Source organism: Nannobrachium achirus (assembly GCF_963921795.1).
Source record: "Nannobrachium achirus genome assembly, chromosome: 23".
NCBI lineage: Eukaryota > Metazoa > Chordata > Actinopteri > Myctophiformes > Myctophidae > Nannobrachium > Nannobrachium achirus.
Window position 1 is genome coordinate 27403507 of NC_137830.1, and position 27463 is coordinate 27430969.

Genomic DNA, 27463 nt, shown 5'->3' on the forward strand with positions numbered 1-27463 from the left:
TGAAAGACACCAGTCATGTTGCCATACCTTAGCAACAGGCACAATGAAAGTACATTTTATTATTTCCCCCTGTAGCCTAGGTATGGCAGGTGCCATAGCTTGCCATACCCAATTGACGCCTCTGTAGCCTAGAGAGAGAGAGAGAGAGAGAGAGTTGTCTGCCTGCCCTGCTCAATAGCGCCCCTCCTTTAACGTGTGTGTGTGCGTGTGGTCTGTGTGTGTGGTCAGGAGAGGTATGGCAGGCGACAGACATACACGGCCAGCCAGCCAGCCAGCCAGCCAGCCAGCCAGTAACATCTTGAAAGCAAATCACAGGAGCGGCGGGACCACCGCTCAAAAAGAAAATACAAAAAGTATGGCATTTACCCCACTTCTTATACAAGAGTGTCGTACAAAAGTAGCAAAATTAGACAAAACAGTAGAAGCTCACAAGCTGCAATGTGCATCTTTGAGCTTTGCAACTTACAAGTGATTAAATAATAACTACATTGGATCAACTGGTTCTTTTTCCCCCCCCGACAGTGACGATATATAATACATGATGAGATAATTGACCTTCAACAAAGTGCCTGTGACCTTGGAGATCACGGCTAAGAGTAATGCATCTATAAGTCTCCTCATCGTCTCCTCTTCCTTCCAAATCAATTAGCAGCAACACTCCAAACAACACAGACATTACAGTAAATAGTCATTTGAGAGCTTTCGGTTGTGTTAAATAGCAGTTATCCAGTTTGAATTGATTGACTGAAAATGTCAAAGAATATGAAACTGGTTATGACTAGATCCTATAAAGCAGTGGTTCTCAAACTTTTCACATCAAGCTGATTATGCACAATTTCACAATCTACATACTCACAATGCTTTTGGATCTGCCTTTTTTTTGCCTATAATATATTTTTTTAATTCATTAGTTTGATTAAGATAGTGCTAGTCAGGAAGGGAAAGGTGCTCTATGCACGTAAACAACACACACACACACACACACACACACACACACACACACACACACACACACACACACACACACACCACACACACACACACACACACACACACACACACACACACACACACACACACACACACACACACACACAGCTGCTGTCCTTCCAACAGCACACAGTTAATTAACTAACTCCATCAACCACAAACTTAATCTCTCATTCTGTCTGTGGACATATCTAAGCTGTGTGTGTGTGTGTGTGCGTGCGTGCGTGCGTGCGTGCGTGCGTGCGTGCGTGCGTGCGTGTGTACGTACACACGCACGTGCGTGTGTGTGTGTGTGTGTGTGTGCTAACTGACACACTGAGGTGGTGTAATTAATTTTATTCTCAGTGATAAACATCTCTGTGAGAGACCTTAACACTCACACTGTCTGTCGGTTGACCCCCCCCCCTCTCTCTCCCCCGCCCCCATCTCTCTTTCACCTTCTCTCTCTCCATCTCTTTCACTTTCCCTACACCTCTCTTTCACACTCTCTCCGTTTATATTTCACTCTCTCTCTCCATCCCTCTCTCTCTGCCTCCCACCTCACTCTCTGTGCACGTCTCTCCGCCTCACTATTTTACACTAGTGCCATATGTTCCAATTAAGCTCCAGACCTTATCTGTCAGTAGCACACTTGGATGTATGTATGAAAATGATTTAATTTTAAATCCAACAGATATGTATGTAATGCTTTTATATCCATATCCTCTGGCCATTTATTGGATACGCCGTTCGCGGATAAGGGTCCAATAAACCACTCGACTGTTCTCAACGTGGGGTCCGGGGACCCCTTGGTTATTGAGGGAGATCCATAGTTATGAACCAAATGGACTCTTAAGGGTCTATAATATGGCAACTTGCAAGGCAATTCTAGTTTATATAAAGCACATTTCAACAACAAAATGTGCTTTATATGCTGTGACTTGGTACCATATTATTCTATAGTTGAACCCGTAAGACTCCCTAATCGGGAGATAAGCGAACATCACATTTAGTCAGGGAAAACTAGCAGAATATCTGTCAAATCTGGGAATAAATTCCTTACCAAACAATTTCTTCACCAATGTGTTCGTAAAGGTGTCTAGTAACATATCTAACAAAGATTGAAATTCAACATCCCTAGCAAAATGTTTGACAGCTAGGGTAATTCTGGGTCTCATTCACTTACTATACACTGTACTATAAGGGAAAAAATCACTCCCAAAAATATGCTTTAAAGTTATACTATGTAACTTTTTTTGTAAAACATATCTTAAAATTGTCCTAACTATTAAATCTCTAAAGTTTTAGAACCCCCACTCTGTTAATTTCAGCTCCCAAAGCCTTTTCTTTATATGTGTTCTACTGAGCCCTGGTGGCCGTGACCGGGGCTGTTTTTCCCGGCAAAATTACGTCATATGCATCATTCTGTACACGTGTCTCCCTACCGGCCAATCAAAGCCCAGATCATACACTGCTGAGCTCTTCAGGAAGTACACTGCAGTGTTTACACTGGGCTAGGAGTCTAGCATGTAACTCCCCAACCGAGGCTCGTAGAGGGACACGAAAGACCTCTATGGATAGGTCTCGGCGAGGCGAGGCGGACGCGGTGGTCTGAATGCCCGGTCCGCGGCGAAAAACGGCCGAAAAAAGCAGACGCGACCGCGGTTTGCTCTACTGCTACTGACCACTAGTTGAGCAACTTACACAGTATAGCTTTAAGTGGGATGTGAGGGGTCTAACTATGTGTTTTTCATTATTCTGAATCCATTGCAAGCATTTGTTTTGCACGAAAAACATTCCTTGGGCCAAAAATGGACCCCATACACCTTGTGAAAAGTGATGACTCATCACTAAACCATCGTTTCTTTGCGTCTGATTTTGGCCCAATGAATGTTTTTCGTGCAAAACAAATACTTGCAATGGATTCAGAATAATTAAAAACACCTAGTAAGACCCCTAACATGCTACTTAAAGCATATTTTTGGGAGTGATTTGTATTGGATTTGGGAGTGTATAGTAAGTGAATGAGACCCAGAATTACCCTAGCTGTCAAACATTTTGCTAGGGATGTTGAATTTCAATCTTTGTTAGATATGTTACTAGACACCTTTACGAACACATTGGTGAAGAAATTGTTTGGTAAGGAATTTATTCCTAGGGTTTTATTAAAATTCCCTGACTAATTGCATACACAAACTTTAGAAGGCAATCGTGGCCAATCAGGAGGGATGTTGATGACAGGACTCTAGACATACTGTGTACTGTGCTTTGCGTGATTTTAGGGCAAAATCTGTAGGAGCAGTGTCCAAAAATGTGTTTTGCAAGAATCGGCCTCATGGTGGCGCTAGAAGAGTTAAGAGTACCGTAATTGCTGGACTATAAGCCACACCTGAATATAAGCCGCACCAGCTAAATTTAGAAGGAAAAAAAATGTTTTACATATATAAGCCGCACCTGACTATAAGCCGCAGGTGTCCTTCCTGCTTCCCGCTAGAGTGCCTGTGGTGACCGTTAGCTGTATAAATCTATATATAAATCTTTGTTAAAGACCATTGTAAAACGAACTAACTGGCCGTTAGCTGTAAAAATCTTTATATAAGCCGCACTGTTGTATAAGCCGCAGGGTTCAAAACATGGGAAAAAAGCTGCGGCTTATTGTCCGGCAATTACGGGTAATAGTTAAATCATAGGACTATTGAAAACCTAGATTAATGTAGTTTTTCCTGTTCAGGTTAAAAGCTACCGCAGGGTAAAACATGGCAGACTTTTACCAAGACCCTGGATACTCCAAGAGATAGTCAATCCCACGTCAAATGGTAGCCTACCTAATATGGTCTTATATGGACGCGGACTCCACTTGAATTCCACTGGAGTTAAGACACTCACATCTTTCTTCTGGTCTCCTAAACCCACAAGACACACAGACAAAGGAAATCAATGGACGTTTGGATGTCTCTCTCTCCCGTCTTTGCCATAATAGAACACTGTGGCTGTAAGCAACTCAGCTGCAGCTAGATTCAATTAGTTTCTGGGTGAGTCAAATGTAGGTGTGCCAATGTGCAAGTATTGACACTTGACAGTACTGTTGACTAATATCAACTGAACTTGGCAGAACCGGTTCTGAACATGTTGTCCTCAGTTGAACTACAGAGGACTTTCAAATTACAGTGTCTCTCCGGGGCAGTGGTTCTCAAACATTTTCATCCTACAATATTTTGTGCCATGGACCCCCCCCCCCCCCCCCCAAGAGAGACGATTTGTGTCCAAATGTTTCCAAATTCTTCCAAATTAATCATTATGGCGCACGTTTTTTGGTAAATCTTTTTCGAAAATTACAACGAAACCACTTGAACCTTGAATACTTAATTTGACCGGGGTCCCCCAGGGCTCTATACTAGGCCACCTCCTCTTTTCACCCAACACTAAATGGCAGATTTACAAGCTTTGTGTGCGTATAGATCTGCTATTCCTTTATGCCAAAGGTTCACCTCAGAACAGAGACGCTAGGATTACAAATGGTCGATGTCGGGTGGAAAGTGGAAACCTTGTAGGTCCAAACCGATGAAAGAGTTTTCAGCCTGACTTAAGTCATCCTAATATACAGCTTACAATATAACTGTGTTTTATGGTGAGAGCTATACTTGCTGTTTTGGTGATGGATCGCACCAATAAAGCACCACGTCGATCTGAGAGACAGAAACGGGAAGTGACACGTAAATAACGGCCAACTTTCTATACCGCCGTAGTCGTCGGTTTGGGTTTAAAACACTGTGCCAAATAGAGGGACAGGAAAGTCAAGTGGGGAGAGAATATATTTTTCCATCGTTGTGTAGTAGCTGCTGGTCACACTGAATTAACAATGCACAGCTAGAGGCTACCACGGTGTGTGTGTGTGTGTGTGTGTGTGTGTGTGTGTGTGTGTGTGTGTGTGTGTGTGTGAATCTGGACCTCAATAACTTTAGCCAAGTGAGAGATGATCATCACAAGAATTGAGAGAGAGAGAGAGAGAGAGAGAGAGAGAGAGAGAGAGAGAGAGAGAGAGAGAGAGAGAGAGGAGGGGTGAAATGAAAAGGTTCAAAGAAGAGAAAGAGGTACTGATGGACCCTTACCCTAACGAGAGAGTGAGAGATCCCCAGTGGAAAGTGAGGGTGTAAGAGGAAGAATGAGACAGAGAGGTGGAAATGAGGACTGTGTGTAGAATGGAAGCAACACACACACACACACACACACACACACACACACACACACACACACACACACACACACACACACACACACACACACACACACACACACACACACACACACACACACACACACACACACACACACACACACACACACACACACACACACACACACACAGTTGTATTCAGTTCCACATCACTGAATATAAACAATAGCACTTCTGAGCAGTTCTTCGTTCTCACAGTCAATTGGTATAAAACTTTAAGACAAATAGCAATTTCTCTCTCTCTCTCTCTCTCTCTCTCTCTCTCTCTCTCTCTCTCTCTCTCTCTCTCTCTCTCCTTTATTAACCATGTCTCTTACTCTCTCTGGGCAGAGGGGTGGAGGAGTTTAGTGTATGGTCGGAGATGATGGAGATGTAATTTCTTTCATTTTGACATTAGCAGGATAATCACAGTTTTAATGGTTTGCATGTTGTTATTCTTGGATTTTTCATGTTATTTTGGTCAATTTAGCTCACTCCCTCTCTCATGCATTCCCACAGTGCAGCGCTGCTTCCAGCCAAACCTCTCCTCTAGTCCACTCTTCCCTCTCTCTCTCTCCCTCTCTTCCTATGCCATGCCATCGCTCCGCTCCACTTGCTGTGAGCGCTCGGCAGAACAAACTGTTGGACACACGTCAAACATCTGATGACAAACACCAGGACTTCTGATTTATCACTGAAGGGTGTGTGTGGCCAATCACTCACTGTCTGTCTGCTGAGGTAAATCAAGCTCAACCTCTCAAGAGCTCACACACACACACACACACACACACACACACACACACACACACACACACACACACACACACACACACACACACACACACACACACACACACACACACACACACACACACACACACAATGGTAATACAATATAACTAGCACATCTGTATGGTAGAGTATGGTCATACTATAAATCTAGTAGCCAAACTAAAAATATACACAAAACCTGAATAAAATACAAATGTTATCATCAAGTACAGATGAATAGGCACATGTGGGACATTGAACAACCAGACAGATCCTTCCCTCCCTCTTGGAACTGAAAGATTGTGATTAAATATGTATTTTTAAACCAATGAAGAGTGCAGCATAACTCACTCATTGTGTGCAGTGTGTGTGTGTGTGTGTGTGTGTGTGTGTGTGTGTGTGTGTGTGTGTGTGTGTGTGTGTGTGTCCTTCAGCAATGTCCTCAAAGTGTGTGTGCATATTACAGTATTGTGGGAGGAGTCGTCTCGCTACTGATTGGATGAAGGGAGGGCCACAATGTCTCGCTAGCCAGCAGGAGTTTACTAATCACTCTGTCTGACGTGCGCACACACACGCACATGCGTGCACGCACACACACACACGCACGTGCGCGCGCACGCACGCACACACACGCACACGCACACACACACACACACACACACACACACACACACTAATGAGATGCAGTCTGTCTGCCTCCTGCAGAGTGACACACATGTGCTGTCAACCCCAAACGCACCCTGCCAGTAACAGACATCCTGCACTGTAAAATCCTGGGTGTTAAATTTACATTTGTACACTGTCAATGAACCCTGAGCAATCAGGATTTTACTGTGTCAATTTACAATTTGTACAATTCATAATCTAGTCATTTAGCAGACGCTCTTATGAAGAGCCACACAATAGGCAAGGTAATCACATACATAGAATGCGAGAGAGCGTAGTGCCTCAAGAAACAAAGATCTCAGGTAAACCAAAGAACCCAGCATCAGTCTAAACGATATTCTTTCGAAATAACAATCTGTACATTGAAACTATAGGATACCAGGTAAACAATGAACCTAGCATTGGTTTAAATAGCATGCTATCTAAATTACATTATGTAGCCTAAAGTACATTAGTCAAGAAAACAAACCATGTTTGTTCCATGGTGAGGGAGTATTAATATGCTGATGCCGTTTTAATTGTTCTTTCTTTAAATCAAATTATTCTTCCCGTTTCTGAAAACTACAAATGACGGGAGCTTGTACAAAATTAACTTAGTCACTTAACCCGTTTAGTGTTTACACATGTACAGTAAACCTGTGATGTGACAATCAATTTCAAGTTGAAGCTGACCATGGGATTGATAGTTTGCTTATAGCTGAACATGACCCTTTGAAGTGCAAGGTTTGGTATAGAGATTTAGGTTGTGTTCTTACCTTGTCATGATGTAACTGTACTAGTCCAATTAGCAACATACGTGTACGGTGCCACAAAAACACCTGCGGGATGTAAACCTCCTGTAGATTTTAGTATTTAAAAATCTGGATCGGCGGAGCCAGTCCGGACTTCTTCCTTCCTTCTTTCAGAGAGAATGCCTAATTGTACAGGAAGTTTACATTTCTCTTTGAAACTATTAACTAATCCTGCGGGTGTTTTTGTGATGTTATATATAGTCAGAATCAGCATTATTTGTGCTAAAACTGTGACTTTGAGAGTCGTTTCATCATACTTGGAAGTCAATGAGACGCAATGTTTGGATTATTAATATCTAATCAACTGTGGCAGTGCAACAGAGCGATATACTGTATGTTGCTACTGGACTGCTGCTACTAGTTACATCATGACAAGGTAACTACACATCCTAAACCTCTACCAAAGTGTCCCTGCATGTTTAACAGTTAAATCACGTGTTATGACATGTCCTGTCAAATGTGTGTATTACTCAACAATAGCTTGATCACCCGTCTCTTCCATTAAAAATAAATGGAGGAGAAAGCACACAAACCAGCTGTTATTAAGACCTGCTTCTGAAAATTGCTCAACACAAAAAATAGAAGAAAAAAAAATCCATGAGCTTTCAAAAGCACTGCTTGCATCACCTGCATCGGTGGTTCTCAGAGTGGGGTCAAAGGGGGTTCCAGGGGGTCTTCCAGCCAAATGCTCATTTAGGAACCAAATGCACACTTACAGGTTTGTTAACTCTGACAGTTTACTAATGTAACCAAGGGTCCATTTGGTTCCTTTTGTACACTGTCAATGAGTTAATGGGGCTGAGTGTGCCGTTAAGTCAGAGTAGGTTTATGTTATAAAACTGACAAACTACTTCTGTGTGCTGTGTCTGAGGCTGGCTTGCTAAAGGCACACACACAGTTTATGGCATGCCTGTGTTACAGTCATCCTGTCTGGCAAGTCTGCACAGAATGACCAACAATCCCTCTTATCAGACGCCAGGAAACTATGCATGTGTATACACACACCACACACACACACACACACACACACACACACAATGTAGCTAAAGACCAGAGCAGTCACATTCCATGATGATAAGAATTAGCTGTTAACGCTAACTATAAACAGCAGTATGCTATCCGTGTGTGGTGTGTGTGTGGTGGTGGCGGGGGGATGTTGCCCTAGAGAGGACCATACCGTGCGTGTGCAAATATTGCAAAACAAACAAGCGATCGGATGCATACACATGCACACACACATACACTCTGCTTCCTGATTTAGCAAATTGTCCATATTAGTCTGATCAGCAGTAAAAGCAGCACTTCAGTAATTTCAGCTGTGCGTGTGTGTGTGTGTGTGTGTGTGTGTGCGTGTGTGTGTGTACGCACACATGTGATTTCAGCGGTAAACACTGAACTCCCCGGACCATTCAAGCACATATAGTCAATACAGCAGTCACTTCAGGTTAGCCAGGGGTTAAACAGACCGCTGTGGGTGACATAACACCACCAAGGTCTAGTTAAAGTCATTGGAAGAGATTTCAGCAACATAACAAAAAAAACATCACTCATGCAAGTAGTTAGGTTTAATTTCAATATTGGTCATACGATAGCTCACCAGAAAGCATATCTCATCTACAAGCTCACGTGTATTGATGCAGCACACTGTGAGCTTATTGAGTGGCTACGGTATTTTAAGCGAGCAACATCACTATACAATGAAGTAAAAGGGTACGGTCACGCATGCGTGATTGCAGGGGAGTGGCCCACACCTGCAAAGGGCAAAATCCATGTCAAAGAGCACCCAAGTTGAACTCTATACGAGAATTTGTTTCGATGCTGAAAGCACCTTTACTTAAATGGAATGGAATGGAAGCAAACATTGGGCCCATGTCATGTGTGACAGTTCCCCTCAACCTAATGTGACGTAAGGTTCAGGTTCAAGATGTCATAATAGATTACAGGAGTCCAAATGTATTAAGTGTATGAATGAATATAGTGTATGAATGAGTAGATGACACCTTTAAAAAAAGTAATCATAGTCTAGTCTCCCATCTGCTTTCTCTTAATGAGATGTTTATCGTCCTCATGATCTTATAGATCTTGAAGTCCACTGGTTGACATTGCTACATTTGGCTCAGAAATTGTGTGAATCTCATCAAGAGGAGATTGTTTTCCAAGTCCATCCAGCCAAGCATAGAGCCCCATTGATGAGATGTGGAAAAACGCAGGCTTCAATGGGTCCATTTGGTTTTATATGCTTGGTAGTACAGCAAATGGGAGACTTCTAAGAATTCAAATTGACACAGAAAAAAGCATCACAGCAAATGGAAGCTTTCCAAGAATTCAAAACAAATGCACAAATACAAGAAAGCATACCTGATGCACAACTCTATCGCACATCTCCCTCAGATAATTAATTAGCTTACAGCAAAGGCTGAGATTTAAAATGGATGCATCACACAAAATGTCCCTTTAGTAATGCACTTGCCTTTCATGAAGCTACCACTTCCCATTACCGCGTGTTTAAATTTGGTAAACAAACTTTAACTAAATTTCAGCAAAATGTCCCTTTGATTAATGAGCAGGCTGCCTGCGCTCTCTTTATCTGTGCTGCAATATATTGTAATGAGAAACTGGCTTAAAAGCAACCAGGCCCGGGCAGGTCTGTGCCGGGCCGGGTCAGCCGCTCCGCTTGTTAAATGAAGTTATGTTTGAAACTGGTGCCAAACCGTCCAGTTTTAGTGAACGAGGAACAACATGTTCCTCTCGTTTCCTGGGCGGAGCGCACAGGTTTTCATCCTCCATAAACATCAAAGGGCGACCGAGGCGAAGGAGGGAGGAGAAGGAATGAGAGAGAGAGAGAGAGAGAGAGAGAGAGAGAGAGAGAGAGAGAGAGAGAGAGAGAGAGACAGACATGGAGGGAGGGGGATTTGGTGTAAGGGAAGGCGGGAGGAGGAGAGGAACAAAATCAGATGAGATAAAGAGAAGTGAGAACGGGAAGGAACCAAAGGAGGAAGGAAGGAAGTGAGCAGGAGGACATAAATAAGGCAGCAAAGGAGCTAAGTGGACAAGGATGAGAGGAGATGAAAAGAAGGTGTGAGAGATGAGTTGCAAGGAGGATAGTTGAGAGGAAATAAAAGGTACAAATAAAAGGGAGAGGAGATCGAGAAAATGAAAGAGAAGACCGGGGGGGTGGAGGGATAGAGAGTTCTTTGGCAGCCAACTGTAGTTTCCATTACTGTTGAAATAAACCAATTCCATATGACTAATAACACACACACACACACACACACACACACACACACACACACACACACACGCACGCACACGCACACGCACACGCACACGCACACGCACACATCTACTCAAAGAGAAGTATTTCACTTCTGTAACGAGGAGATAGAGAGAGGTGTGGAAAAACAGATGGAGAGAACGAGAGAAGACAAAACACAGGCAGAGACAAACACTCGGGTAGGATGGAGAAAATAGAGTGTGTTGGAGAGAAGAGTGTGTTGTGATAATAATTAATGCCACACACACTCCAGGAAATACCTGGTTGGTGTGAGCACGCTCACAGAGCCACCATAACCATAACAGGAAATACCAGACCCCCCCCCCCCCCCCCCCCCCCCCCCACACACACACACACACACACACACACACACACGCATACACACACAGCTGCCTAAGACCAAACACACAACACATAAATACATAACATAATGCAGCCACGAAACCTGATGTTTTGTACACAGTAAAATCCTCAGTCTGTTAATTCAACCATGGGGGGGGGGGGGTTAAGAATTTGACCCAAATGGACTCATGTGAGTTCAAAACAGAGGTCTCGTTTTATATTCACTGAATTCCGCTGAGTTTACTGTGTAGCGTCAACCACTCTCTAGACCAGCTGGACAAATCCTATCAAATGAGCTCAAATGGTAGTACACGCTACAGGATGTGTTTTTTTTTACGACATGTCACTGTCAGCGTGCTGTTGTGACTGTCACTGTCAAAGGGTTTAAAAGCCATTGGGATCGACAGGTGGACGAACAAAAACACAGCCAGAGGATAGAAGACAGATAGGTGGACAGAAATAAGAATGGCACATGGTCAGTCAGACAGAGAGATTCACAGAAAGACAGACACTACAGACATACTGGATCAATGAGAGACAGAGGAACATGGACACAAAGAGGCATTCAAAGACAGACAGAAAAGTGGGAACATGACGTACCATGCATGTACATAGGGCGACAGATAAGGACAAAAATGTAATATAGTATTAGTCCATATCTAAACAACAATTACATGGCACAACAAATCAGTCATCTCCATATATGGGCACAAAAGGGGGGCATGCTCATATGTGGGAAACTGATGACATCAGGGATCTCCATATATGGGCCTAAATGGGACATGGACTGACAGATCTCCATGTATGGGCATATCAGTCGGATTGGCGGTTCGCTGTACACAGTAGGAGTGAAGGCTGCATAGCGGCAAGAACCTCTAGTACTGTAAAGGTTACATTTTAAATGTATAATGATGTCTATCATCAATATACATTTATGTATTTGTATTTGTTTATGGGGAGTTTAGGTGAGTTAACCAAGTTGGACATTCTTCCACTCCCCATCACAAATCTGCTCAACTGAATGTTGGGGGCGGGACATATTTGGCGTGTCTGAACCTTCCACTGCCTTCCTGTCTCTTCTACCCCTGTCTGTAATTACTAGACAAACACACACACACACGTTTGTTTTACTATACTTGTGAAAACATCAAGGTTTCAGGACGGCAAGTTCACAGCGCGTCGAGCTGTAACGCATTGTGAGCTTGTAGATCGTCAATCTTTCGGTGCGTGACATCGTCGCACGACTAAGTATGAAACAGGGAAAATTATACCACTAAACCTAAAATCTGAAAGTCTAATCCTTACCACACACAGGATAATGGTCCTCACAATCTCCATTTCCCCAAATCCATTATACTGTACTTGTGGGGACATTTAGCTCTCAAAAGTAGTAATAAAACACACACCAAGCAGGCAGGCACGCACACGCATGCACAAGTTGTATGGAACAGGCATGTGCTCTGCTGCTCTCTATATTATGGTCATATTAAAAGCATACAAAAAGTTAAACATACACAGACACAACATGTCTGTTTCACATTATCCGTGTGTTGCGTGTGCTTTCATTGTATATGCACATCATGTGTTGTTTATACGTACAGTAGCCTCCGTACAAATTCAATACCATGTGTATTGCATATGCATCTCTCTTCTGTGTGTGTGTGTGTGTGTGTGTGTGTGTGTGTGTGTGTGTGTGTGTGTGTGTGTGTGTGTGTGTGTGTGTGTGTGTGTGTGTGTGTGTGTGTGTGTGTGTGTGTGTGTGTGTGTGTGTGTGTGTGTGTGCGCGCGCGCGCTGCGGCGCGTGCGTGCAAGTGGCATGACATTTGGTTTCATTTAGAAGCAACAATTTGAATCTTACTGACTGAACTCTGGCTCCCATCCCAGTGTATTATGGGAGGGGGAGAGAGACAGAGACAGAGAGAGAGAGAGAGAGAGAGAGAGAGAGAGAGAGAGAGTTGAACGAGGGTTTGAGGCAGAGAGCCAATGTCATGCAGTCAAACAGGCGACAGGCCAATACACAGGAAATGGAGTGCATTAAAAAAACGACACACACACACACACGCTGCATGTCCCGCACGCACACTCAGCACAAAAACATATATTGGGTGCAGTAACCCCATGCAAACTGAATGTTTGTGTACGCTATAAAGTACACAAACTCACTCCTCCCTCTTTATTTATCCATTGGTAACCCAGAGAAGTGTACATTTTGTACAATGGCCGCGGATATCATTTATTTTCTACCTATTATATTGAGCATATGAGCTTCAGGCAGTACGCTTGTCCACAGCAGGTGTTCTACTCGACACCAAGGTCTAAAGGTCTCAATGGAAGACCACCTCCAAACACCACACATACTGCATGCTTTTTGGAGCTGTGTGAAGCACAGGCTCCCTATACGTGGCTGTGTGGGTCTGTGTGTCTGTCTGTCTGTCTGTGTGTCTGTGTGTGTGTCTGTGTGTATGTAGCCTGAACTTCCTAAACTTCGGCACGCCACTAGTCCCACAGTTTTGCCACCACACACTCGCGCCATATGTCAAATCGACCGGCTTACTCGGGAATCGTGGGCTATTACTTTTCTAAGAGAAAGGTTCTATAGTTTAATTGATATTAATTTATTAGTGAATTAATTTTCCCCAATTGACTTATAATGGGAATTGCAAAAACTCACATTCAATTATTTGTCTCTCGCAAACCATAGGGGCTAGAGTTTCAAGACTTGGAGAGGAGGTTCATAATGATTTCAAGGATTAAATAAAAAATAATTGTGTCATTTGGCCGCATGGTGGCGCCATAACACCCCCACTTTACGTTTTGCCTGTAACTCTTGAACCGTAGGTCGGAAAATTAAAAATATTTTTTCCCTGGATTCCTTGGGTCATGACGCATCTCCCCATATAGGCACGCCCATTTGCGCCATGATAGATTTTCCGCCATCTTGAATTTTCTCCAAAACACACTTTTTGCTCCTTCTCCTACATATTTTCTTCAAATGTCACAAAAATCGGTACACATGATCCACACACACACACACACACACACACACACACACACACACACACACACACACACACACACCCACACACACACACACACACACACACACACACACACACACACACACACACACACACACACACACACACACACACACACACACACACACACACACACACACACACATTTTTGGTGGTTTCCAAATAAATGACCCTGCTAGATACACAAAGATTCTAAGAGTTACAGAGTTTTCTTTAAGTAACCAAGCAGTGGAGGAGCAGCGCTCCAAACCCAGCCAGAGCGTTCCACATCAGGAAGCTAACAGACGCACGGCTGTGATGTGGGCAAACGAGGACGCGCACTTAATCAAAGACAAATATCTATACGCAGATCGTCACGGTGGAGACCGAACCGCATTCTGCAAATGAGAGACAGACAGACAGACAGAGGTACAGAGAGAGGGAGAGAGAGAGAGAGAGAAACTTTATGTTTATTTCGCTTCAAGCTGAATGCTAAAGAAGACATTACGGTCCGCTGCAGTGCAAAATAGCTGACCCAGAAAATGTTACATGTCAGAAAAAAATAAATAAATAGAAGAAATATTGCAGTCACATTGAGCAAAATGGTAGGCATTATAGCAGCAGCCTATTCTCACGTGCTGAAAGAGTCATGTGTGGAGGCCGTGCCCACATGTGCTGTAACATGTCATGTCTTTGATAGAATTTTAAAACGACTAGGCCTGTGGATTTTGCCTACGTGTGCAGTCGGTGGCACCACGGGCTTCGAGCTCTCAGTCCCGTTGGGTGCTGCCGCTAATCTGCAGTGCCAGTCCGCCTGAGACTTTGTCATTTCACGTTTATGGCTACAACCAGATTGATTTTCAAACACATAATACAAAAAAAAAAAAAAAAGTAAATAACAAGCGTAGCAGTTTTTCCCTCACATTTGCAATTTCCTTTCACCTCTAAGTCCCGGGCTGTCCTCAGTGAAACTTAAGGAGGAGCTGGAAGCCTCTTCATTATATCATACTTTGTTGTACAACAGTGTTGTTGGATGAAAATATCCGATCCATAAGCTCACAATATGTGAGTTTATAGACCCGCAATTGCTTTCTGTGTGCAAGTATTGGATTGGGAAAAATTACAGTACAATAATGAAATACTTATTTGTTATTTCCAATGTGGGCCTCTATAATACACCATGAGTTTGTTCGACTGAGCATAGGGCCGACAGAAAAGATGACATGGAATTAATTGAAGGCAGACAGAAAACCAGGGACACAGAGAGCGAGAGACAGAAAGAGAGAGCAGTAGAAGAGTGGAGGATGTAAGGCGTTTGTTCTCATAATGACAACAGGAAATAAGAAGGTTGGAGAGGAGCAGATAGACAAACCATAAGGAAGAGAGAGAGACGGTGGGGTTGTGGGGTTGTGGGGGGGGTGCAAACAGGAGACTGAGGGAGAAAAAGGAGTTCCACAGTTGAACAGATGCTCACCCAGCAGGTTAATAGACTGTCTGGCGAGTGAGCGAGTGAGCGCGCACGCACGCACGCACGCACGCACGCACGCACACACACACACTTTCTATACTAGTGAGGACATCAGTATTTTGCAACTTGATTTTCTGAATGCCCTTTTTTTGTGTTATGTGCCATTGGTTAAACATGCTGCCTGCGACGTGTTGTGAAGTTGTAGGTCGGCTATTTCCGGTATGCTACACTGGCGCACAAATATATACATCGTCGTTGTCAGGTGGAAACCATGTATATCCAAAACCGTTCGTTTTTATCATTTAAAAAAAATGACTAAAGTAGTGAAAACAGCCGATCTACAAGCACACAACCATGCTTGTGTGCTTGTAGATCGGCTTTTTTCACTACTTTTGTGCGACGGCCTTGTCTGATGAAGCAGGGCTTTACTTCGCAAAAGAACGTACACATTTGAAATTTAGAGAAACGAGGTTTCTGCCCGACAGTGACAATATATAAACTCCATGAATATACTGTAACTCCAACCGCTAAATGCCCAATCCTAAGATTCCTAACCCCAGTATTTTCCTAATTCTAAAGCCTATGTCTAACAATCTGTTTTCACAACAAAAGCACCATTTCTCTTGTGAGGACAAAGGATATGGTCCTCACAGTGTGTATTTCTCAAATTGTGGGGACATTTGCCCCTCACAAGTATAGTAATACACAGTACATTCACTACAGGCAACAGCCTCAGCAAGCTCGTCTAGTTAAATTCACCAGCCACACCTTTAAATGTGTCAACACAACATGAGCGACTGTTAAACTGGATCTCATTGAAAATGCTTTTGTGTGCGTGCGTGTGTGCGCATGATCCAGATTTTCTGCCCTGGTAATTTTAGAGAGCTTTTCGTTTGATGATGAGTCACATTCTGCAGTAAAACATATGTGTGTCTGGTGCATGGGTCCATGATACTTCCTTCACCTCAAAGCTGTGTCACCAAATATGTAGGCACGATCATGCGCTCACACACACACACATGCACACAATGATGACTATGTCCTTTCCTCAGAAACATCATGTGTTGGTTGAACTGGAAGCGGCACTAACACCAGTTTACTGGATGAGGGGAGGGAAGGGGAGGGGAGGGGAGGGGAGACCTGCATGTTTATCCCGTGGGGGAAATTTCGTTATCAGCTTCACCCAAGGGTAGGGTAGGAATCGTTAAAGGGAACCGTCAATCGGACCGCTAAGAGGGAATCATTAAGGAACCGGAATCATTAAAATCCTAAAGGTTCTCAACCCCAGGTGGACAGTGTCTTGCTCAGGGCATCTCTGCACATAATTAAGGGCCAGGAATTGAACCTGGGACCTTCCGTTTCCCAGGCTACACCTGCCCAGGTGACGTTGAACAAAACAAGATGACCTCTAAACTCCTCCTAACTCTAACCTCTTTGATGAAATGCATGAAAATGCCAAGAGTGGGTGAGTGAGAGTGTGTGTGTGTGTGTGTGTGTGTGTGTGTGTGTGTGTGTGTGTGTGTGTGTGTGTGTGTGTGTGTGTGTGTGCGCGTGTGTTTCTTGTAAATGCATGGTTTCACCCTTACATGAGTCACATTGGGAGATTTGCTGAGTGTAACAGATTATGTTGTATCATGTTTGTTGATTCTTTTTTGTTCTGATTCAATAGAGAGTCACATGATTCCTGTCACATGAGAATGACACAGTGTGCTGATTGTTACTGTGTGTGTGTGTGTGTGTGTGCCCATGACCCCTCCTCCACCTCTAAGTATCAATCAGTCTGGACTGTCCTTCAACTCCCCCTCCTCCCCTCTCCCTCCCTCTCTTTCTGATGAAAGACCAGTGTTCAGTCACAATCAGATTGTTGCTTCTGAACCACACACACACACACACACACACACACACACACACACACACACACACACACACACACACACACACACACACACACACACACACACACACACACACACACACACACACACACACACACACACACACACACACACACACACACACACTTTCAAACGCTGCCTTCCTTCACTCCATCGCAGTGATTCTCAACCTTTTTAATTTTAAGGAGACCCAGTTTCATAATGATTTTTTTTATCTCATTATAATCTCACTCATCCTCTTTCTCCCTCTCCATACATTCATAGCTCTCTCTCTCCCTCCAACTCAAATGTATGCCCATGTGCACAGAAACAGTTACACACACAATCATATATCCATTGATGGTAAGCACACACAATCATATATCCATTGATGGTAAGCAATAGCATAGTACATTTTAACTACGTCTAAAATTAGTTTTCAGATATTTCCCTTGTGTAAACAATGGGTCTCTCTCCCTCTCGCCCTCTCTCTCTCCACACCAAATGGGAAGCACTTGACCGAGATTATAGAGTTCTTAAACAGAAAAACAACTCCTTGTTCAAACACTGCTTTCCTCTCTCTCTTTGAGCACACGCTCAAGTCAAAACAAAATGCTAACTTACAGGAAAACCAAAGAGATATTCAGTAGGAGTGAGCGGGACTTCCCGATGGAGGAGGCGTAGGGAGCGAGGGGGGAGGCGTAGGGAGCGAGGGAGAGGTGGATGGAGGGGGTGGGTGGCAGAGAGAGAGAGAGAGAGAGAGAGAGAGAGAGAGAGAGAGAGAAGGAATTGAGGGTTTAGTACTATTCATGACTTACACAGGACCATTATATAACATTATACAATACCAAGTGCACTCTAAGAAAGAATTCTGTGACCGAGTAAATAGCACTATTAGAAAAGGTTATATTTACTCAATAAAATCACTGAATATCATGTATGTGATTGTTTGAGTAGGTCACACCAAACAAAATGAGTAAAAATCCAACTGTTCTTTTTGAGTTAGATGTACATATATTATTTGAGTTAATTTCATGAGAATAAATTAGTATTTGACCAACTGATTTTATTCATGAATTATACTCAATTTGTTTTGGTAATTTTCCTTCATAATATTTGAGTATGGAGTACTTATATGGATCAATTTAAAAAGAACCTTAATTATTATTCATTCCAACTTAATAATCTTTCATCTCTCACAACAACTTAAACAATTGAGTAGATATGACTAAGATTCAAAATTGTACACAAGGGTTCATGGGAAAGTTCTACTGGAACATTCTGTCAACAAACAGCAGCAGCACACATCTTCTTCAACAAGAAACCTGGAGAGTGTTTGCAAATATTGGTAAGTAGATTTACTGTATCTTTGTGCATATAGGCTACACAAATGTATTGGGTATAACTTATGTTCTTTACAAAGGTTTGCAGCTATAAGGTTACAGTGAGGGGAATGTGCAAGCCCTCTAGTCATTGTGACTTTTTGCATTTATTACAAGCTATGCACAGCTGCATACAATGGTGTGTACAATGAAGATAAAATGCACAGGTATAGGCCTACATTATTATCTACATGTCTTCTTTTTTACTCTCTTCCCCTCATCTCTGTCTTCCAGGTTAGTGCAAAGTTCAGGATGATCACCACACTGAATCTTGAGCCAAAATGTATGGCAATGTTGGACTTCTATACCCCCAAACTACTGTCCATGTTCCAGTCCAAGAAGGGCAGTTTGGGCACAAATGAGTATTGTACTTCAGGTATGAAACTTTCATTTACTCTAACTGCTTTAATTATATTTCACCTGGCTAATGACAATAATTACTATATTAATTTATGCTAAACTCATCTTTATCCCCTGCAACTCTCTCTCCTGATTATTCATTTCTAAATGTATGTCTTAATAGCTACTAAGGACAGTCTCCCAGCTTCCGTTGCTAAAACTGGGTTGTGGAAACAATTGTATTGCCAAAGTTTATGTTAGTTATGAAAGTGCAGTCATACTTTTTCTTTATTGTTCAAATAATTATTTTTCTATTCTGCAGAGAGGAATCCCCAATCAACGAACACGAGAGGTCATCATCCGATGTCTCATCGACCATCTGGAAGAAGATAGTGTCAAGATCAAGGACTTTCAAGTTAGTAAAATAAATGTTTTGACGTTTTAATGTCATCGTGGATGAGACCATCACATGCAAAGGAACAGCATAGTGATGTCCAGAGAATGAGGTTGTGACATTGGCTGAATGGCTGTTGCATCCGTTGCATATCTGGTCCAACTGATTCAAGATTATGCCCAGGGCTGCATGTGTGGAGACAGCTAGGATTGCTCAATGTGTGTCTGTGTGTCTTGTAACATTTAGCCTGAAAGTGAGCTCTAAACAATTATCTTCACAATGTGTGCAGGAAGGAAGCTGCTGGTGCACCTGTAGAAGAGAAGTTGACAGAGGAGGTGATGATGAAGATGAAGATCTACCTGCTGCAGAACCAAGAGGACTCAATGAATGAACCTACTGATGTAGGTATTGTGATTAAGGGCATCACTGCCCTCAACAATCTTGGGGGTCTGCTGCTATCTGTTGGGACTGTTCTATGCCTTTAATCTGAGATACCCCAAGAACCTCAGATATGGTCTTGAGATGTTTCAAAAAGTACTAGTTGAGTTGGATCCTGGACACCTTTCAGCCAAAGTTCAGAGACTGAAAAAATGTCTGCTTGCCGACTACTGTTCAGCAAGATGCTCTCAGAAAGTGGGTACTGAAAGTGGATTTATTGTCAAAACAGCATTTTTGCAATGGTATTTGTTGCTGATAGTAATTAGTTAATGTAAAGTGTTTGTTTCTGGTGCATTCGAGTCATAATGCAAACAGGTCAGTTTAGCATAGAGACATTACACGTGTGCATAGTCAATATGTTTAAATGTTGAGCTACTGTAAATGCTTATTTATTATTTCATATTCCAAGTTGTGATTTTCTTTCGTGCCAAATGGCCTCTGACTGTCTTCTTTAATGTATTTTGTGGTTATGACTTACTGTTCATTTGATGGGCTCATTGTTCTTATGGTGCATAATGTTTGACAGACTGCTTACTTACAGTATGCACAGTTCAATTAGAGGTACTTATATACAGTATTGTGAACACACACTGCTCTTTAGTAAACAGAACATTTTAAAAGTGTCAGGGATACCCCTTTCCTGATCATTATCTTTAAACATATTGTTTTTGTAGGCATTGTTGCATGTCATTTACATACTAAAGTATGTTGAATGTTCATACTTGATGTGGTGTTACACTGGTCAAAATTAGTTGATTAAAAACATAATTATCTGCATAATTATTTCATGTGTATTCATTTGACATCATGTACTCCTGGAGTAAAAGGTAAAGTAAATGAAAGGGGTAAATGGTACTATATGAATTAAATCAATAAAAGTAAATGAATAGAGTAAATGTGACATATTTGTTTTGTTAAATCATACTCTAATATTCAATTAGATCTACTTAATATTTCAATGTATTTACTTGTAGTCTTTTGTGGCATTGACTGAATAATTTAATTATATCTACTCAATTTCTTTAGGTCATTGTACTCAATTTTAGTTGTTAATAAGTACGTAAAAGTTTTGGTTACTTTTACTCAAATTAATTGAGTATCATCTACCTGATTTCATAACAGTAATATTTACTCAATATTTTTGAGTGTAAAAATGTTTCACCAATAAAATTGAGTAGAGCCTAGTTTTTGTTTTTAGAGTGTGTGTGATTGTGTTAGTTACACACACACACAGTTCTGTAAAGAAAGAAAGTATTGAAACGTTTTCAATACCGTGAAATCCTGGACTACCATAGTTTTTGTTTCTCTCCCATAAGTAAAAATACATTCTAAATAACAGCAGTATGAAAATATATCCTTACCCTGTCCTGGTAAAATAAGTATGTATGAAGCCAGCGCGCATTCTCAAACAACTGAAAGTGGAACCGGACCCTGGATGAATCACAAGTCAGCGCTCAGAACTGTTGTTGGTGGGAACTATGGGGTGGAATAGAATGTATTTTTATACTGCAATAAGAGACCAGGGGGGGAAACCAAGGAGAAGTGAAACATACAATCAGTAGACAAATAAGAAAACTCAGCTCAGACAGAGAGACAGAGAGAGCAAGAGGATAGAGAGGAAAGAGAGAAAAATAAAGAGGAACAATGTGAAAGGGGCTGAAAGTTGCCTGAAACTGCGATGGAGAACAGGAGGATGGAGAGATGAATCAGGCATCTCGCCTTCACAGGGTCCTTAAGACAATGATACGTGTATAGTATACACATTTAGAGAGATGAGACGAGAGGAACAGAAAAAGATCAAAAAGAACCCCCGTGCACGCGTGCGCACACACCTCTCTTGTGCAGGCGAGAGAGAGGGACAGAGCAAGAGAGAGCAGAACAAAAACAGAATGGAAATCACACCTGTATTTTTCCACATTCCTGTCAGGTCATATTATCGTTTATGCTTAGTTAACTTGTCTGCTACAGTATGTGAAGCTCTCTCTCCCGCTGTCTGTCTGTCTGTCTGTCTGTCTGTCTGTCTGTCTGGGACCCAAGTCCAACAAAGAACCCCATAATATACAGTCTGGGCAATACAATGTCATGGCAACCGACTAAAGAGAGGGAGGGATAGAGAGGAGGAGAAAGAGAGATAGAGAGAGAGAGAGAGAGAGAGAGAGAGAGAGAGAGAGAGAGAGAGAGAGAGAGAGAGAGAGAACGACAGCAGTCAAATTTGGACCCATGCTCGCTGATGGACGTATAAATATCGATCTCTCAACGTCTCTCATCACAGTAACATTTCCTGGAAAACATTCCGTCTAAAAAACAGTAGCAAACCAACGCTGGTGTGTGGATACGGTCAAACCAAAAATAGAACGTCGGCATTTCCAGCATCTGGAAACTTCTGGAAGCTCAAGATGAGTCAAGACTCAACATTGCAGAAATCCCTTTAAAAAAATAAAGCAAGGCTGAATCTGTTGACAAATAAAACTAAACTAAAGTAAAAATCTGACAATCTTGCACAGAACTTCTACACCCTTGCAAAGGGGTTGATCATAGCGGTGTCCTTTTTACTTTTCACCCACTATATTGTTGATGTCGGGCAGAAATATGACTGAAACTGTTTGCTTTCCCAAAACAGACGTATGCTGGGAAAGACACACCTGGTCATGAGACCAATGCACAAATCACATGCATTGGTCCCTATTTTGGGCACGTTAGTGTAAAGAATGTCACAAATACATGTTAAAAGATTGTAGAAAAAGCCCATTTACAAGCCCGTGGATTGGCCATGTTCGCCATTTCTGAAGTGTATATGGCTTACGTATAATTTTATACGATGACTATGGCCCCCGTTGACATCATGGATCTCCAGATATAGGCATTAAATGGGACACAGACAGACAGATAGAGAGATCTGTAGATTTCCTTTTCTGGACAAGCACTGGTCCAACTGAATTCTCACTTGGCACATCACTTCCTCAGATCCTCCGAGATACAGACGTCAACTTTGAAGACGAACGGTCACCGGGTTCTTGATAAATGCGAGGGAATGTTTCAGACACTCACTCACACAGACACAACTATATGAACACAATGGAGGATAATAAGGTGACTTGATTCACCAAAAGAAAATAACTCTGAGGAAGGGGAACAAATATGCATGGGGGAGGAAGGGAGGGAGAGAGAAATGTGGGAACAGTCGAAAAAGGAAAGGAAAAGAGATGAACAACACAGAGTAATGATACTGAAATGGAAGGAACTCATTCAAAAACGAAAGAGGAAGTTAAGGAATTAAGTTAGCGGAAAATATGAAAGGAAGCTAAGGAATGAAGTCAGTGGAAAAACATTACAAAAAAACTGCTATAAAAATGAAGAGGAAGAATTCAGAGGGGAACTAGAAAAGTTCTCTCTTCCAAGAAAAGTTATTTGTCAAGGCTGTGTCGCCAATCCATGACCTGCAAAACCTGGAAGACAGTCATATCCAATTAGAATGGAATATGAAAAATCTAATATATCTTGATTGCATGATGACACCAGAGATAACTGATTTGCGAGAGTTTTGGAAGATGAAAATGTAGCCTAGGCCAAGGAATCCAGGGGGAACGCATTTTTGTAAAAGCCATGGTTCATAAGTTATACATCCAAACGTGAAGTGCTGTTATTATAGCTCCACCATAAGGCTGATGTGGAACATTTGGGGTGGCGGTTCAGACAGAATGGACACACGGACGGCTGTCTGTCATCCGGCCTGGCGGAGACAAAATAACAAGAGAAAGTGAAAGGTACAAAGAGTGCAGGTGGAGGGTTAACTTATCTGCTACTGAGCGCGCGCGCACACACACACAGACAGAGTGGCCAAGGACAAGTCTCTCTCTCTCTCACACACACACACACACACACACACACACACACACACACACACACACACACACACACACACACACACACACACACACACACACACACACACACACACACACACACACACACACACACACACACACACACACACACACACACACACACACACACACACACAGTGTTTCCACAGCAAACACAACCTTTGGACGGTGGAAGCAAAAGCTCAAACAAAGATTACACATGCACAGACACACAAGTTTCAATGCTAATGGACAAACGAACAGACACACGTGCGCACACACACACACACACACACACAAAGACATGGATCAAGGCATCACATGGAGAACGTTCCAAAGGCCGCCCTAAGTGTTCGCCCCTGAATGAACCTCGATTTAAATGACAAAACCAAGTGGACCGTTCTAACCTGGAATCAGCCAAACCAAAATAAAGTGCTCCGTCTCTCCCTGAACTGCCTGAGTACCTGCACTGACAAATCCTGAGACATAATTTAACTCTAGTGTGCAAATGTGACCAAATCCATTTGGTTACATTCAAACCCTCTCTGAGTTACTTGTAACTAACAACACGGAGGATTTTACAGTGTGATAAAGGATCTACTATAATATTTAAACAAGTGCCCCATATCACAGACGATTGTTGCTTCTGAATGGCCTATTCATCTTGAAAAGACCTTCATGGGAATAATTCTGAAGACGTAACACCTGTGCTTAGGTCTAATTTATGTCCTGGAATTACCCAATTCAAACTTTTATAACCCTGATTGGTGTTCTTAGAGGGTCATGGAGTTTACACAGAGACCATCAAGGACGCAAGGAAAATGTTGCATTCAAGTTTAATCAAAATCTTGGAACCCTTAATCTCTCAGTGCATTAAACCAGTTACCCTGCGATAAGTCTGAACAATGGACCCATGCATGCATATACATACAGCACCTTAGAAATGCACCAGTCTGCTGTGATTATAAATGCCAAGTCTGTGTTATAGGCAGGTTTCTGAACTGTCCTCTGGCATAAGACATAAATGGTGCCATCTTGGCCCGGACGGCTGGTATGGCAGTCAAGGCACCAAGGCCTGACAGCGTGTCGCGGGTTCAACGCCCGATCCCGACGACCTTTGCTGCGTGTCACTCCCCATCGCTCTCTCTCTCCATTTCCTGTCAGACTACTGTATACTATCTATTAAAGGAAGAAAAAGCCAAATATCTTTAAAAGAAATGAGCATTATCATAGTAATGAGCATTAGTGAGGACCAATTATATGAAGATAAGGTTGAGGGTTGACAGTATGAATGCTCAAAGCGTAGCACTTTGAGAGACACGTATATAGTGTGACGTAAATGACGTTCGATACTTGGCGATCCAATCATAAATTGGCTTCAACAGGAGTTAAGATTAGACTCCCTCATGCTGTGTACCAATGCGATGGTGCTCCGTGGTAGACATCCCGTTTGCTACTGGCAACCTTGCAAAATATAACACACCCAGTCCAATTAATCTCTCAAGCGGTTGACAGATTTTCTCTCTCTTTTGAACTCGATCATAAGGTGCCGGTGTACTGTAAAATGTTCCCCTCTGTGCTTTCCCTGGCACTTGGCCGGGATGCAGGGCCTGAAGAAAGATATTTCTCCACCACTGAGCTAAGGTCTATCCTGCGAGTGGCGAATACTTGTATCACCTCATTGGCAAATCAAATTCTTATGTTGGACGCTGGTTGGTTGTATCGTGGTGGAAAAAGCCTTCGTTTCAAATCTGTAAAATATCTGGGTGACCACTGGCACGTAATATGAAGACACAGTATTTTTGTTGTTGTTGATGACATTTCTCTTCCACCCATGTCAAGCTCAGTCCCAACTTATATCCTAATAATTAGGATGAGTAAATGCAGAGGGCACAACTTTCACGTATGTGCTAAATTTACTGTACGTGACAAAGAATACCCAAATGGAGTGAGGACAGCAGCATACGTAGATTATTATGTTCTGAACCATATGGGAGCTGCATGAAATCAGAGGAACAAAGAGTGGAACCATTAAGGCGAAGGCAATTGTACTTATCCTCCTTTTATATTAGTGGACTCACTCCTGATGTGCCACAGTGTCTGTCTGTGCGGATGTGCTACACATTTTGAATTATATTTCTAATTAATTAAATCAGTGTCCTACCTATTCAGAAGACAACCTGGAGACTGACAAGTCAGCCACTGTACTGGCTGTATACAGTATATAGGCATCTATGCAACATGGTCCAAGTCTATTCTCTATATACCGGCTGTGTATACAGGCATCAATGCAGCATGGTCCAAGTCTATTCACACAATGCAGCATTGTCCAAGTCTATTCTCTATATATAGACTGTATAGTATACATGCAACATTGCAGAATGGTCCAAGTATATTCCCTGTATAGTGGTAGTATACATGCATCAATGCAGTATAGTTAAAGTCTGTGTCTGGGATTTCAATAATTTGGATCTTATCAGTACAGTCAGTGCTTTCATCATAGTACATTACATGAACAAAATAAGGGCATTTAAAAATGAAATCAGTCTTGCCACGGACACATTTGTCTGTGATAACATGTGATGACACCTGCTTTTTTTCCTATGTAATGCCCTCCATTCTTTACCAGGCAGGCGGCTGCCTCTCATTTGTTGAATAATTATTCTGTCTATTTGGACAGCAGCACATCATCTGTCTCAGTGACTGACACTGTCCTGAATTAACACACACACACACACACACACACACACACACACACACACACACACACACACACACACACACACACACACACACACACACACACACACACACACACACACACACACACACACACACACACACACACACACACACACACACACACACACACACACACACACACACACACACACACACACACACACACACACACACACACACACACACACACACACACACACACACACACACTGCAGGGTTTCCTGCAGGAAAAAGGCTTGGCCAGGCCCAGGTAGGTGGTAGGCTACTACATGCTATCATAAATACGTTTTTCACAGGACAGTATAATTTTTTTTAACAATCAGGTTAATCAACCAGCACTTATGCCATACAAATAGAAACCTACAGCACATAAAAACAGTGGTGTAAAGTAACTAAGTAGATTTACTTTAATTTAGTTTGAGGTATTTGTACTTTACTTGAGTATTTCCAGTTTTCAGTACTTTTACTTCTACTCCACTACATCTCGGATCCAAATATTGTACATTTACTCCACTACAAATTCTTGAAAACTTTAGTTACTAGTTACTTAGCAGATATAAATGATTACAGTGTATATTATAAAACAAAAAAAACATACATTAATCCACTTTTGCCCTATTTATACCTAGGCTCCATGAAAATATAATATCTTGACTTTTACTTGTAACAGAGTACTTCTACATTGATAGTATTGATACTTTTACTAAACTAAAACATTTGAGTACTTTTTCCACCAATGCTCTTGCGCTATTGCCCGTAACCAATGTTAATGCATGTAGGATCAACATTTTCTAACGGTTGACTCTCCAAGATGACATTCCTGACACATTCCAGGGCTGTGTCGCGTGCCTGCACGTTTGGGAGGAATTTTGCAAAAATGTTCCCTGACGCTTGGCCGGTCGGTGAGGATTTCAGGCCGG

The 27463-nt window shown here is 42.2% G+C and overlaps 1 protein-coding gene across 6 annotated transcripts in view; it reads right to left on the bottom strand.

Annotated features, from left to right (window-relative positions):
* The window catches only part of LOC308309173 (plexin-B2-like), a 253749-nt gene that overhangs the window by 212998 nt on the left and 13288 nt on the right, over positions 1 to 27463 (bottom strand). For 2 of the 6 annotated variants that reach the window (XM_080754653.1, XM_080754652.1), the window contains exon 2: positions 3795 to 3872. The exons of the other annotated variants lie outside the window; for them this stretch is intronic. The gene's annotated coding sequence lies outside the window, so the exon portion shown is untranslated. The remainder of the gene's footprint in view (positions 1 to 3794; positions 3873 to 27463) is intronic. 6 annotated transcript variants of the gene reach the window in all.